Below are 12,239 nucleotides of genomic sequence, written 5' to 3' on the forward strand. Positions count from 1 at the left end.
GACTTTGACAGAAGGGGATGGCATCTGTGCTATTTTGGCAAATCAGTCAGTGATGTTAACATGGCTACTTAGCATTCTGCTGACAACTTGCCCTGCTGGGTGGAGACAAATAGACTTGTCCCTCACCTTGATGAGCACGTTCAGACAACCAGGATTCCTAATTCCTAATGTTTCCTCCCATGGCTGGCTCTCTGAATAGTAGGGACAGTTCATGCCATATACCCTATTCTGTCTCTGAATTTCCATGTTTTCTGCAGGACAGGTTCTGAAGACCAGATGACCTGGCAATTGGACAAGTTTCAGTGCAATTGTTTGCTTTTGTTTTCTCTTGAAAATCAGAGTTAGATTTGATTTTATGTTAGAAAGGCACTGCCAGGTAGTTAGTTATAACTAACTATAGGGAGACTGGTGTGTCAACCAAAGGAATTGTCCTGTGACTTCTAGTTATTTCTGCTATTTCTCTGAAATTCAGCTTCAGGTGACTCAGTTGAAAAGTCTGGATGGTAAATTAAACAAGATAATTATCAACGAGAATTTCAAGAATTTTAAGATGAAAAATCAGATGCCACCAAGAACATTAAGTACCACGCATCAATTTTGAGTTCTGACTCCCTTTTGCCCCTTCCTTGGCATGATCGGAAGTCCAGGCCATAGAGTTAGGGCAGAAGTGTTATGGGATTCTTTACTCTGAGCCATCGTGTTCTCCCAGCTATCATAAAGGCCAGGACCTTTCCTGTCTTTCAAAGGAACATGTCTCCTTCCTCTGAGTACGAAATCAGGTCAACTTCACTGCCACCTTCTATCCTTAATATGCTTCTCCATCATTCAGCACCCTGTTAAGATTCATCCAGGGCTCTCTGGTGATGTTAGGGCCTATAAAAGAAATTTATGTGTTCCATATGTTTGGTTACAGATGGGAAATGGGAATTCTGAAGGACATGAAAGAGAAAATGTTTACATGTCGAGCATCAGTTCTGAAGTTAGATCGTCTGAGTTTGAATCTTAGCTCTTCCCTTTATTAGCTATGTAACCTTAAGCTAGTTGCTCAAATGCTCTGGTCCTCTATTTCCTGAGCAGCAAAACCTCCCTATTCAGGTATATGAATGTGTAATAAATTGGGACACTAAAAGGGTTTGACCTGTGCGTAGCCTGTGGTCAGTCCCTGGTACATATCAACCATTATTTACTATCACATACAAAAGTGGATTTTATGGGAGCACAGAGTTTTCAATCATCTCAAATTGTAAGAACTTTTCAGCCATCAACACAACTCCCACAAGAGAGTGGCAAAATTGTTAGTGAGAATTAAGCAGCCTGTTCTCTAGGAGCAACTGAGACTCGGAGATAAAGGTGTTGACTGCAAGAGTGAAAGAGTCATGGATTAATTAAAATAGCCCAGACCCTTTCTGCCAGTCTCTGGAAACATCTACTTTTATCTTTGAAGTAAAAACTGAATTAGTCACTCAAAGTACACTTATTAACAAAATGCAACTGTCCAGTTCAATGGAGGCAAAGTCATAAATCTCTGGGGTGTTAAGCCATTCCTGTGAAAGATCTGTACCTTGGCTTTTAATTTTTCTTTTTTTCTTTTTTTCTTTTTCTCTGTCTCTCCTTCATGCAGTCCTAACTCACTCTAACCAGGTGCAGTTCCTAGTGAGAGGAACTGGAAATTTCCATCACTTAATATCTGTTAAATTTCGTGAGCCCTTTGGAATTCTGGTGTCAAAAGAAAGGGATGTGCTCCCAGGCATACTTTAATAGATTCCTGGAGAATGCTACTCCCGGCTCCATCCCCTCCGAGGGAGACATGCTACAGAGAACCCTGCACAGAGACAAGCCTCATTCTCCACAGTTCTCTCTGAAGTGCCTTCAGGAAATTATTTTCTCAGCTCATCTCCTTGCGTTCCCTGTCTTGGATCACAGGACAATCTGTTTAAATGACTAATTACAGACATCACTAAAGACACCGAGCAAATGTTGTCTTTGAATACCCGCCTTCCCAAGTTTTACAGTTCTTGCTAGGCTTGACAGTGATGAGGCCATTTAACAGTCCAGTGCAGGCGGATGTTAAAAAAAAAAGTTTTTAAAAGTGACCATATGCGGTTCGGTTTCCTAACTTTCAAATTTCACACTTAACGTTTGTCATTCTGCTGGACACCTGTTTAAATTCTATTTTAAAATGTGAATGTATGTTGTTTAGATTTAAAAAGAGAGTTCAGGTTAAGTCGACATTTTTAATCATCAAAATCATGGCAGAAAATGTTTTCCGTGACACCTGCTGGGATAATGCACTCTTCCATTCTGTCTTTTTTGGGAAGAAAAAACGCATTTGGGGAGCAGATTTTGAAATTGTCTCCCAGGGGAAAGAGGGATGGTGGTCAGAGGCAGGGCCATCCTGGATGGTTATAAAAAGCAAACTTGTGCTTCTTCAACCATAAAGGCCAGGAAGTGATGATAGGTGTCAAATTGAGTCATACCCCTCCCAGGGTGTCAGTCAACATATCAATATAACTGCCCCATTTCCTTTCCTCAAAGGGTATTCACTTGCTAAAAACATAATTGTCCTATGTCTAGCCATTAAAACCATATGGTTGCTGTACATAGAGCAGTGCTACCATCAAATGCTATTTTTCTAGATCTGTAGCATTTAGGAGTGCGTTGGGGGTACCACAGAAGAAGAAAGGGCACCAGCTGCACTGAAGCTATTGTAAACCATAGTGAGTTCACCTGCACAATAGAGTGAGGATCAGATGTCTATTGAGGGCCTCATTTGAAGTTAAACTTCACCTTGAAAAATGGGAGTCAGTAGGGGTCTAATACACTGTGCCCTGTTTTTGTTTTTGTTTTTTCCCATCCCCTACCCTATTTTTTGAGATGAAGAGGGGATTTTATTTGGCACGTGCATAAGATGGACAAACAAGAATTTGCCATTATTTTTCCATTCCAAAATTGCCTCTGACACCACTGAAGTCCAGGATCAGAAAACTATGAGTACTCTGAGTTGGCTTTGTTTTTGAGGGAGACTTTCTATGAATAATTAACAGCTCTGTAAGTTGAAGCCTTCATTTCAGCTTCCGCCTTCTCATGGAGTTCAGTGCCCTGTATCCATCTGGCTGGAGAAAGGATAGTTCGGATTTCTCTAGCTCAGTAAAAAACAAGAAGCAGATTCCCTTCATTCTCCAACACTTTTTACACATAAAGCCACATACGGGATTTTTTTCAGGATTATAGATTAATCTTTCATTTTGAATAAAAATAAAGTTCTGAGGGAAACACAGTGACCAAACACAACTGACAAGAATATACAATTTCTTCTTCTTCTTCTTCTCCTTCCCTTTCTTACTTCAATGATTTTTAAATGCTATAGACTTTGCCTCCTTATGGAGGTTTTGTTTTTTTTTTGGAAACAAGAATTGAACCTAGGTTCACTGAGCCATATCCCCAGTGCTTTTTATTTTTTTATTTTGAGGCAGAGTCTTGCTAAGTTGTTTAGGGCTTTCCTAAATTGCTGAGGCTGGCTTTAAACTTGCATCCTCCTGCCTTAGCCTCCCGGGCCACTGGGATTGCAGGTGTGCACCACCACACCCAGCTAACCACAGAGGTCTTTTTGCCTGAGTATAAATATCAGCACAACAGTAGAGTCACTTCATATGTGTGTATGTGTGTGTGTGTGTGTATATATATATATATATATATATATATATATATATATATAACATTTATTCATCAACTGCATGTCAAACACCATGTCAGAGATTACACTATTGCTCTAGATACTCTAGATAGATTTAGTGCCAGACTTGCTTTCATATCATGGCTTTAAAAGATTACTGAATGCTAAACCCTAGGGGTCCTGGAAAAGGGTCACACATTCATGTGCTGGACATCAACTATAAGAAGCAAATGCACCTGCATTACTTCTTCTAGGAAGAAGAGATTCCCTAAAGGAATTGTTCAAGTGCCATCAAATCATGAAATTAGTTACATTTCCTGTTTTGTTCCTGCTCATTCACTTTCTTTTTCCAGTTTCTGAGATGTGGGTATCTGCCTTGCACAACAGCAAATAGTGGGTATTGGAATGAGTGTTGTGTTGGGCTTACAATGTTAATGCTGTGATAGACCTCAGAACAGAGCTGGGAAAGGTAGAGGGGAGCATATTTGTGGGGTGAAGCAGGACTAGGAGTTTAGTGTGAGACAAACTGAGTTATTGAATAAGCAATTAAGATGTTAAACAGACGACTGTTCATAGGAGTCTACAGCTCTGAAGGCTGAAATGCAGTTCTAAAAATGGGAGTCTTGTCAGTTCCACACAATCACTCAAGTATCCAGGGTCAGAAAGGCTCTGCCATCTTGTCAATCACATCATCAGATAACAGTAGAAAACAAAAAAGCAGAAAAGCACTGCCTTTTAACTGCATCTTACTTACACTTGGAAATTTTAGTGCCTTTTAAACTGGCACAGCTTAGAATCCATGGACCAAACGAATCACATAGGCTCAACATAACTGAAGGGGAACTGGGAAATCTAGGGAAGTACCTGGGTTGTTGGTGAGTATTCACGGACACTAACTCAAGAGAGAGGAGAGAATGCTGGAGTGGTCCACAAGTAAGTCAGAATCTAGGGCAAGAGTAGAGGGCGTGGCTCTAGAGGCCATTTATATACAAAGCAGAGCATGCGCAGTAAGAGAATTCTGCTGGTAGGCGGTGGATGTGGAGAGTCAATCTGGCACTCTCTTCTGATTGCTTCATTTTTTCCAAGTAGGTTGGAAATGAAACCATGGACTGAATATGGCAACAAAGGAGCATTGGGAATTTACACCCAGAGGAGCCAGAGTGACAGAGTCATCTAGGAGAGTGGGGGTGACGAGATGGTGGTAATGAAAGTCTGATTGCCTGATTGTGCCTGTGTTTAAGCTGTTGTCTCCCATCCCCCAAATCTCTCACTTATAGGTGGCTCCATGATGCTGGGGCAGGGACTGGGCTAACTATAGCTCTCCTCTGCGGACTCCTCCCTAGTTAGTAAGTCGTAGCAGGTGATCAGAAGCCTACTTTGGGCAAGGAAGGGCACATCCTTTGTTCTCTGCCTGATCCTCTTGCCACTCGGTGTCACCCAGAAAAGCTGATTTACCCTGGAAGCAGCAGCTCCTCCTTGCCCCACCAGTATTTCGAATTTGCAGTTTATTCAAAGCCAGGCTCATCACACCTCTTGGAGCCGAGCACCAGTTTGCTCTTCTCAGTCCCTCAAAGGTCCAGATCAGCTGGCAGTCCACATGGCCCTCTCTAGGCCATGACATCAGCGTCCATCAAGCAGTGTCCCCTCCTCAAGGCTGGGTTCAGCTCCTTGGAGCTTTAATTCTTTCCCGGCTTTCTGAGTTCTGTCAATTCCCCAAACCCTAGGAGTGATAAATGTTTTCAGTAATCCTATTTCTATTATTTCAATTTTCTTTTTTGCATTTCAGTTTTTAATACTTGCTTCAAAATTTTATGTGAAACATAAAATAGTATTAAAAAGAGGGCTGTGGTCTCATTGGAGCCTATCTGATACAGTGGCTGTCTGAGCACCAGCAAAGGAAAACTTGTGTAAGCCTTAGTTTTATTCTTGGTGAAGGAATTGGGAATACTTACTTTTGGGTCGTTGTGAGGATTAAATGAGAAGCTGTATGTAAATCACTTTTCACAAGATACCATTCATATGAACTTCTCAATAAATGCTAGTTATCATATTTTCAGTTTGCATTAATTTGAAATCTTTCTTGGTATCCTGTCCAAATGCCAGTCATTCCAACTTCAGTGCAAAACTTCTCAATCACTTACTTCCTGGTGCTGTACTTTTGTTGCTTTGTGTCTGTTGTGTTTTTATCTCTTTTCCCTCTGAGATGTGAATTTCTATTTATCTTTTAATAATAATACCTAGCACAAGGCCTTAGCAAAAAGTGGTATTTATGGTATCAATGAATTACTTTACCTAGAGTGCACACTCTTGTTTTGAACACCTTAATAATTAATCCATAAGATACTGAAGACTTTTAATTCTTTCATGTTTTTTTTGTAAACATAGAGATGTACCTTTAGACTCTGGCCTTTGCTTCCCTCCACCATGAGCAACTGTTTCTGATTCAGTACATCTTCTTTGAGCTGCATGATTTGGGACATGTTAGGAAGCAAAGTTCTCTTTCTTCACAAATTAACTGGAGATAACGATAGCTATGCTCATGAGCTGTTGAAATCATTAGATGCGACTGGCACAGAGTGTGAACTGAGTGCAGGAAAACTAGTCTTTCCCTCCTGTGATCTACATCCCTGATCTTAACATGAACTTGGGTACTTCATGAATGGTATCATGGGAGGTCAGAGTTCCTTACTTAGAAAGAAAAGACTGATGGACTTATTTGAAGAAACCAAATGAATCAAATAGGCCATAAAAAGTTTCCTGGTCCATATTAGGGAACCCTAAAATTAGATTCATTTTATTGAAAGTAGAAGAAATTTTTAGAAATGTGTAAAAGGTGGGAACCATAGGTAGAAAGGAAAGGAGTTGTAAAAATGGGGGTGGGTAGGTGGGACAGTTATTATTCACATTCGTAGGGCCTGGCAATAATTAGAGGGTGTTTGTAATAAATCACATTCAGAGATAATATTTATGAAATGCTCAGTATAGTACCTAGAATGCTAGGGCATTATCCCAGATAATAAGCATAAATTGCTGCCTTGTCACTCATAGAAATAGAATAGACTGGAAGAGCAAAGACAAGCGGGGGGGGGGGATGAGGTGGAGTAGAGAGAATGGTAAGGGGTTGGAAATAACATAATAAAACCGATTCGCAAATGGCACGTATTCCTGGATGAAGGACGTTGACATAATGGGATGACAGTGGAATGACATGTGCCTTTCCCTCCATACTTGGCAAAGTTCAGTAGAAATCAGAGCATATGAAATACTGGTGCCAACACAGGGCGGAATTTAACTCACTTCAAACTGCCTCTGCTTTTTCATGAACATATTTATTTAATGAGCATTTAATGATTGTCTGTTTTGTGCCAGAGCCTGTAGTAAACCTGGGAATTCGGGAGTAATGATGAAGCTTATGTGCTATTCAGGGACATGGTCAAAAACAAATACGTACATAAATAAGACATTTGCAGATAATGATAAGCAGGAGGAAGGAAGTGGCACTAGACCACACAGTCACGATTGGGTATGAGACAGAGAGAGGCAGAGATAGTTACAGTGTGGCCTCGGAGGTTCTTCTGAAAAGGTGGCATTTGGGCTGAATGTGAAGGAGCCAACTACTAAAAGTAGTAAAAGAAAAGGAAGGAGTACACTGGGTAAACTGGGTTGGAATGAAGAAAAGCCCTGTAGGCTGCGGTAAAGAGCTATATCTTTATGGGCTGGGGAACTGAACCAGCCCTTACATATACTAGGCAAGAATGGTATCACTGAGCTGCATCCCCAGCCCTTTTTACATTTATTTTGAAACAGGGTCTCATTGAGTTGCTCAGACTGGCCTCAAATTTGCAACCCTCCTGCCTCAGCCTCCAGAGTAGATGGAATTACAGGCATATGCCACCACACCTTGTAGAAGCTGCCATTTTATTGTAAATGCAAAGATCTCAACTGCATGGAGTCAGCTTGGTTTGCTGAGATTCTCTACGTTTGTATTGTTCTGGAAAACACATTTTCAAATAGTTCATCAAAGATTTACCAAGCACTGGAAAACCTCTTGTAAAGAAATGCTCCATTTAGTATTTATTACTTATTTAAAATGTACACACAGAAAGCAGAGCACACTCCAAAGGAAATGGCCCACAGCCTGTGTCAGAATCCTTAGGCCTGACTGATGCGGGCTCCTGTATGCCACATGCCTCTTTAGGAGGAATGAGCATCTGAAGAGGGCTTGGAGAATGTTGATGTTGAGGTGATTACAAGCCAAACCATTTGGTGTAGTTGGAAGTCCCACAGGTTTCCTGTGAGCACTGATTGCACTGGTCCAGATGGTCTTTTTGGATGTGCTGTTCTCAGCCACATATCCAGCCAGCTCCAGGTTCCCTGCTCAACTAAGAGGCCGAGAGATTGCCCCCACCTCCTGCACGCCCACAAACGCTGTACCATCTCACTGCTCGGTGCATATTAAATGACCAGAAGGGCAACAATGGCTTGAGCTTGGTATATCCCTTCAAAAGTCTTGGACAAGAGACAGGAGATAACTGAATTGGCTGCTGAAGGGAAAGAAATGTCCTAACCTGTCCTCATTATAAATAATAAACATGACAGTGACATATTATTTTAAAAATATTTTTCCAAGTTTATTGAGGTTATGATTGCCAAATAACAATTGTATTTTAAGTTGTACAATGTGACCGTTTAACATAAGTATACATTATGAAATGATTACCCTAGTCAAGCTAATTAACATATCCATCATTTCACAAAGTAAAATTTGTGTGTGTGTGTGTGTGTGTGTGTGTGTGTGTATGAAAAACACTTAATGGGCTGGGGAGATAGCTCAGTCGGTAGAGTGCTTGCCTTGCAAGCACAAGACCATGGGTTCAATCCCCAGCACCGCAAAAAAAAAAAAAAAAAAAGAAAGAAAAACACTTAAGATCTCCTCTCCTAGTGGATTCCAATACATTATGATTACAATACATTACAATACATTATGATTAACTCCAGGCACCACACAGTACACTAGATCTCTAGAACCCATTCGTATTGTAACTGAGGCTTTGTACCCTTACTAATACCTTCCCATTGTCCCCTCACCCCAGCTTTCTATTCTGTATTTCTATGAATTCAACATAAAAATGAGATCATGTAATTATTTAAATAAGCCTGGCTTATTAGCACTATATCTTTGATATCATATTAGTAATATTGATAATCGTGCTTGGTAAGGTGTCAGGCACTGGGCTGAAAATCTAAACATATTTTCTTATTTAACTCTCAACAAAGCTTCCCAATATATGTATGGCAACTTCCATATCATAGATGGGAAACAGAGAGTTTAAGTGACTTTCCAAAATCTCATAAGTAATAAAAGTGAGATTCAAACCTAGATACGTAGCATTCAAAGACATAGACTGTAAAACTTTTTCTTATACTTCTTTTCCAGCCTGTTCCTTATGGTAGTTACATAAATATCACGAAAAATAAGTTGAAGGGTATGAGAGAGCCTTAACTCCCTCATTTGGCACCACAGAAGAAAAGGTCCTCATTAGTGGGTAGAAGATGGGATGATGAGTTAGAGGCTGGAATGGACAGACTGAAAATAAAGAAAGTAAAATAATACCAGATATGTTGCAAATGTCTCCTAACTCACTACCCCAAGGAATAGTGAATTTTGCCTCATTTGAGAAAGCCAATTATACTAATAATAATTGTGATGATGATGGCCACATAGCTTCAGAGAAATTTCTTCCCAGCTGTTGAATAGTGCTCAAAATATCATCAAGGTTCATTAACTAAAGAATGGTAAAGGCAGCTCCCACATGCTATATTCTGGAAACATCAAATATCCTAAGAAACTTGCCAGTCTTGAGTATGCCTTGATTTATTCTACTTAAAAATTGGGAAACTAGAATTTTGCACCTTGTTAGCTGTTGTTGAAATGGAAACTGAAACTGCCTTATCTGAGAATGTCAATACCTTTCCCATTCTCTTTTGGATTATCAAGCAAAACAAATAGAATGGGGAAATTAAAACCTTCCTACTCCATTTGCAGTCACAGTATGAGATAGAATCCCCTGAGTCAAGCCTATGAAGAAGCCTTCAGTATTAGTTGGAATTGAGAATGGGAAGAAGTAACTAGCATAGAGAGAAGCCTGCAGAACACAGATCTCACACACACGAAAACACATTGAAGACCGTCACCAAAATGAGGATCATCGCGGCAGACACAGGTTGGATATTTGACAAGAATCAAACATCTCTGCATGATAAAAGGTATTCAATAAAGTAGAAATGGAGGGTAAACTCCTCAACCTAATAGAGGACATCTGTAACTAACATCGTGGTTCATGGCATGAGACCAAAAGGTCTCCATTTTAACTAGGCAACAGGGCAAGAGAAAGAATTTTAGAAAAGGAGAATTTAAACTCCCTTTATTAATCAATGATATAATCTCATATATAGCTATCCTAAGAAATAAATTAAATAACTACTAGGGGTAATAAATGAGTTCAGTGAGTTTATAATATATAAGATCCATATGCAAAATTCAATAGTATTTGTACTCAATGAATAAATAAAAATTAAATTGTTATTCCATTTATAATAACATGAAAAAGAACAAAATGAAAATAAACAAACAAGGGTAAGACCTATACACCCCAAGCTGCAAAATGCTATGATAGAAATTAAAGAGCTAAATAAAGGGAAAAACTAGTTATATGCATGGGTCAGAAAATAATTTTTTAAAGATGGCGTATTATGAAATATGAATCTTAACAAAATTCCACCTGTGAACTACTTTCTCACATCATGCACAAAAATCCACTCAAAATGAATCAAAGACCAATAGCTAAAACTGTAAAGCTCTTATAAGAAAACAGGAGTAAATCTTCACAAAGTTGGGATAGGCACTGATTTCTTAGGTACAACACCAAAAATGCAAACAGCGAAAGAAAAAATAGACAACTTTTACCTCAGCAAACTTGAAACATTTGGTGTTGAAAACGATATCACCAAGAACAAAGGCAAACCCATATAGGGTGTGAGAACAATATTTTCAAATCATCTATCTGTTAAAGGATGTTCATCTGCAATTCAAAAAGAATTCTTACAACTCTCATAAAAAGGCAACCTGATTTTAAGTTGGCAAAGGATTTGAATAGACATGTCTCCAAACATTTACGGTTAGTCAATAAGCACACGAAAAGATGCTGAACGTCAGGACTCATCAGGAAAATGAAAATGAAAACCATGAGATGCCACCAACACACACTAGGATGGCTATAATAAAAAGACAGACAATGACAAGAGGATGTGGAGACATTGAAGACCTCATCCATTGCTTGTGGGAATGTAAAATGCTTCAAAATCAATGTGGTGGTTCCATAAAATGTTAACCATCAAGTTACCCACAGGACCCTGCAATTCTACTCCTATGTATGTCCAAGAAAATAGAACCCACTTCCACTAACAAATCCTTGAACACGAATGCTCATAGCAGCATTATTTATAATAACCAAAATTAGAAACAACCTCAGTACCCATTGGCTGGTGAATGAGTCTATAAAATGCGCTATATTGATACAATGGAATATTTTCACCAACAAACAGAATGAAGTATTGACACGTTACAACATGGTGAATCTTGAGAACATTACACTAGGTCAAAGAAGCTAGTCACAAAAGATCATATGGTGTATGATTCCATTTAAATTAAAGGTCTGCTTTTGGGGGTTGTGGCTCAGTGGTAGAGCACTGGCCTAGTATGTGTGACGTACTAGGTTTGATTCTCAGCACCACATATAAATAAAGGTCCATCAACAACTAAAATATATATATATATATATATATATATATATATACACACACACACATATATAATTTTAAAAGTCTGGAATGACAAATATACAGAAGTAGAAAGTATATTAGTAATATTAGTATTTCTTAGGACTAAGGAAGGAGAGTTTTGGGGAGCAAATGAGAATTTACTATTAAAGAATATTAAGTTTCTTTGGGGGTAATGAAAATATTCTACAATTACATTTTAGTGAGGCTATTCAATTCTGTGAATACACTAAAAACATGGAATTGTAATTTGAAAATAGTGAATTGTAGGATACAATGTACTGCATCAAAGTTACTAAGAAATGAAAAGTTCCTCAATTGTTGCTGTAGTCCCCCAAAGGGCCGTGTGTTAGAGGCTTGGTTCCCAAGGTGGTAGGATTTGGGAGGTGGTGAAACTTTCAGACAACGGGGCCTCATTTTATGTAGCCTTTTAGGAGAAGCACGTGTGCTTGAGGTCATTGTCGCTGCTCCAGTGCAAGGGAGGGAGTCCCCGGTTCTGGGGAAACCAGAGCTCATCCTATTTCTGGCCTTCATTAAAAGCTGGCTGGGTCACTATATGATTCAGAACCACCTAAAGAACCAAGGTCTGGGTTTGACCTTGTGCATCTCAGATTAAATTAGATTATTATACTATGGTATCAGGAGCAGAATACAGGTTGTCTGGGTAGGTGAGAGGAGAAAACTTTCACTAAGATTTTACTAAACGGAGGCTTGCCGTATGGGAGGA

The sequence above is a fragment of the Sciurus vulgaris genome (assembly GCF_902686455.1).
Source record: "Sciurus vulgaris genome assembly, chromosome: 1".
Classification (NCBI taxonomy): Eukaryota; Metazoa; Chordata; class Mammalia; order Rodentia; family Sciuridae; genus Sciurus; species Sciurus vulgaris.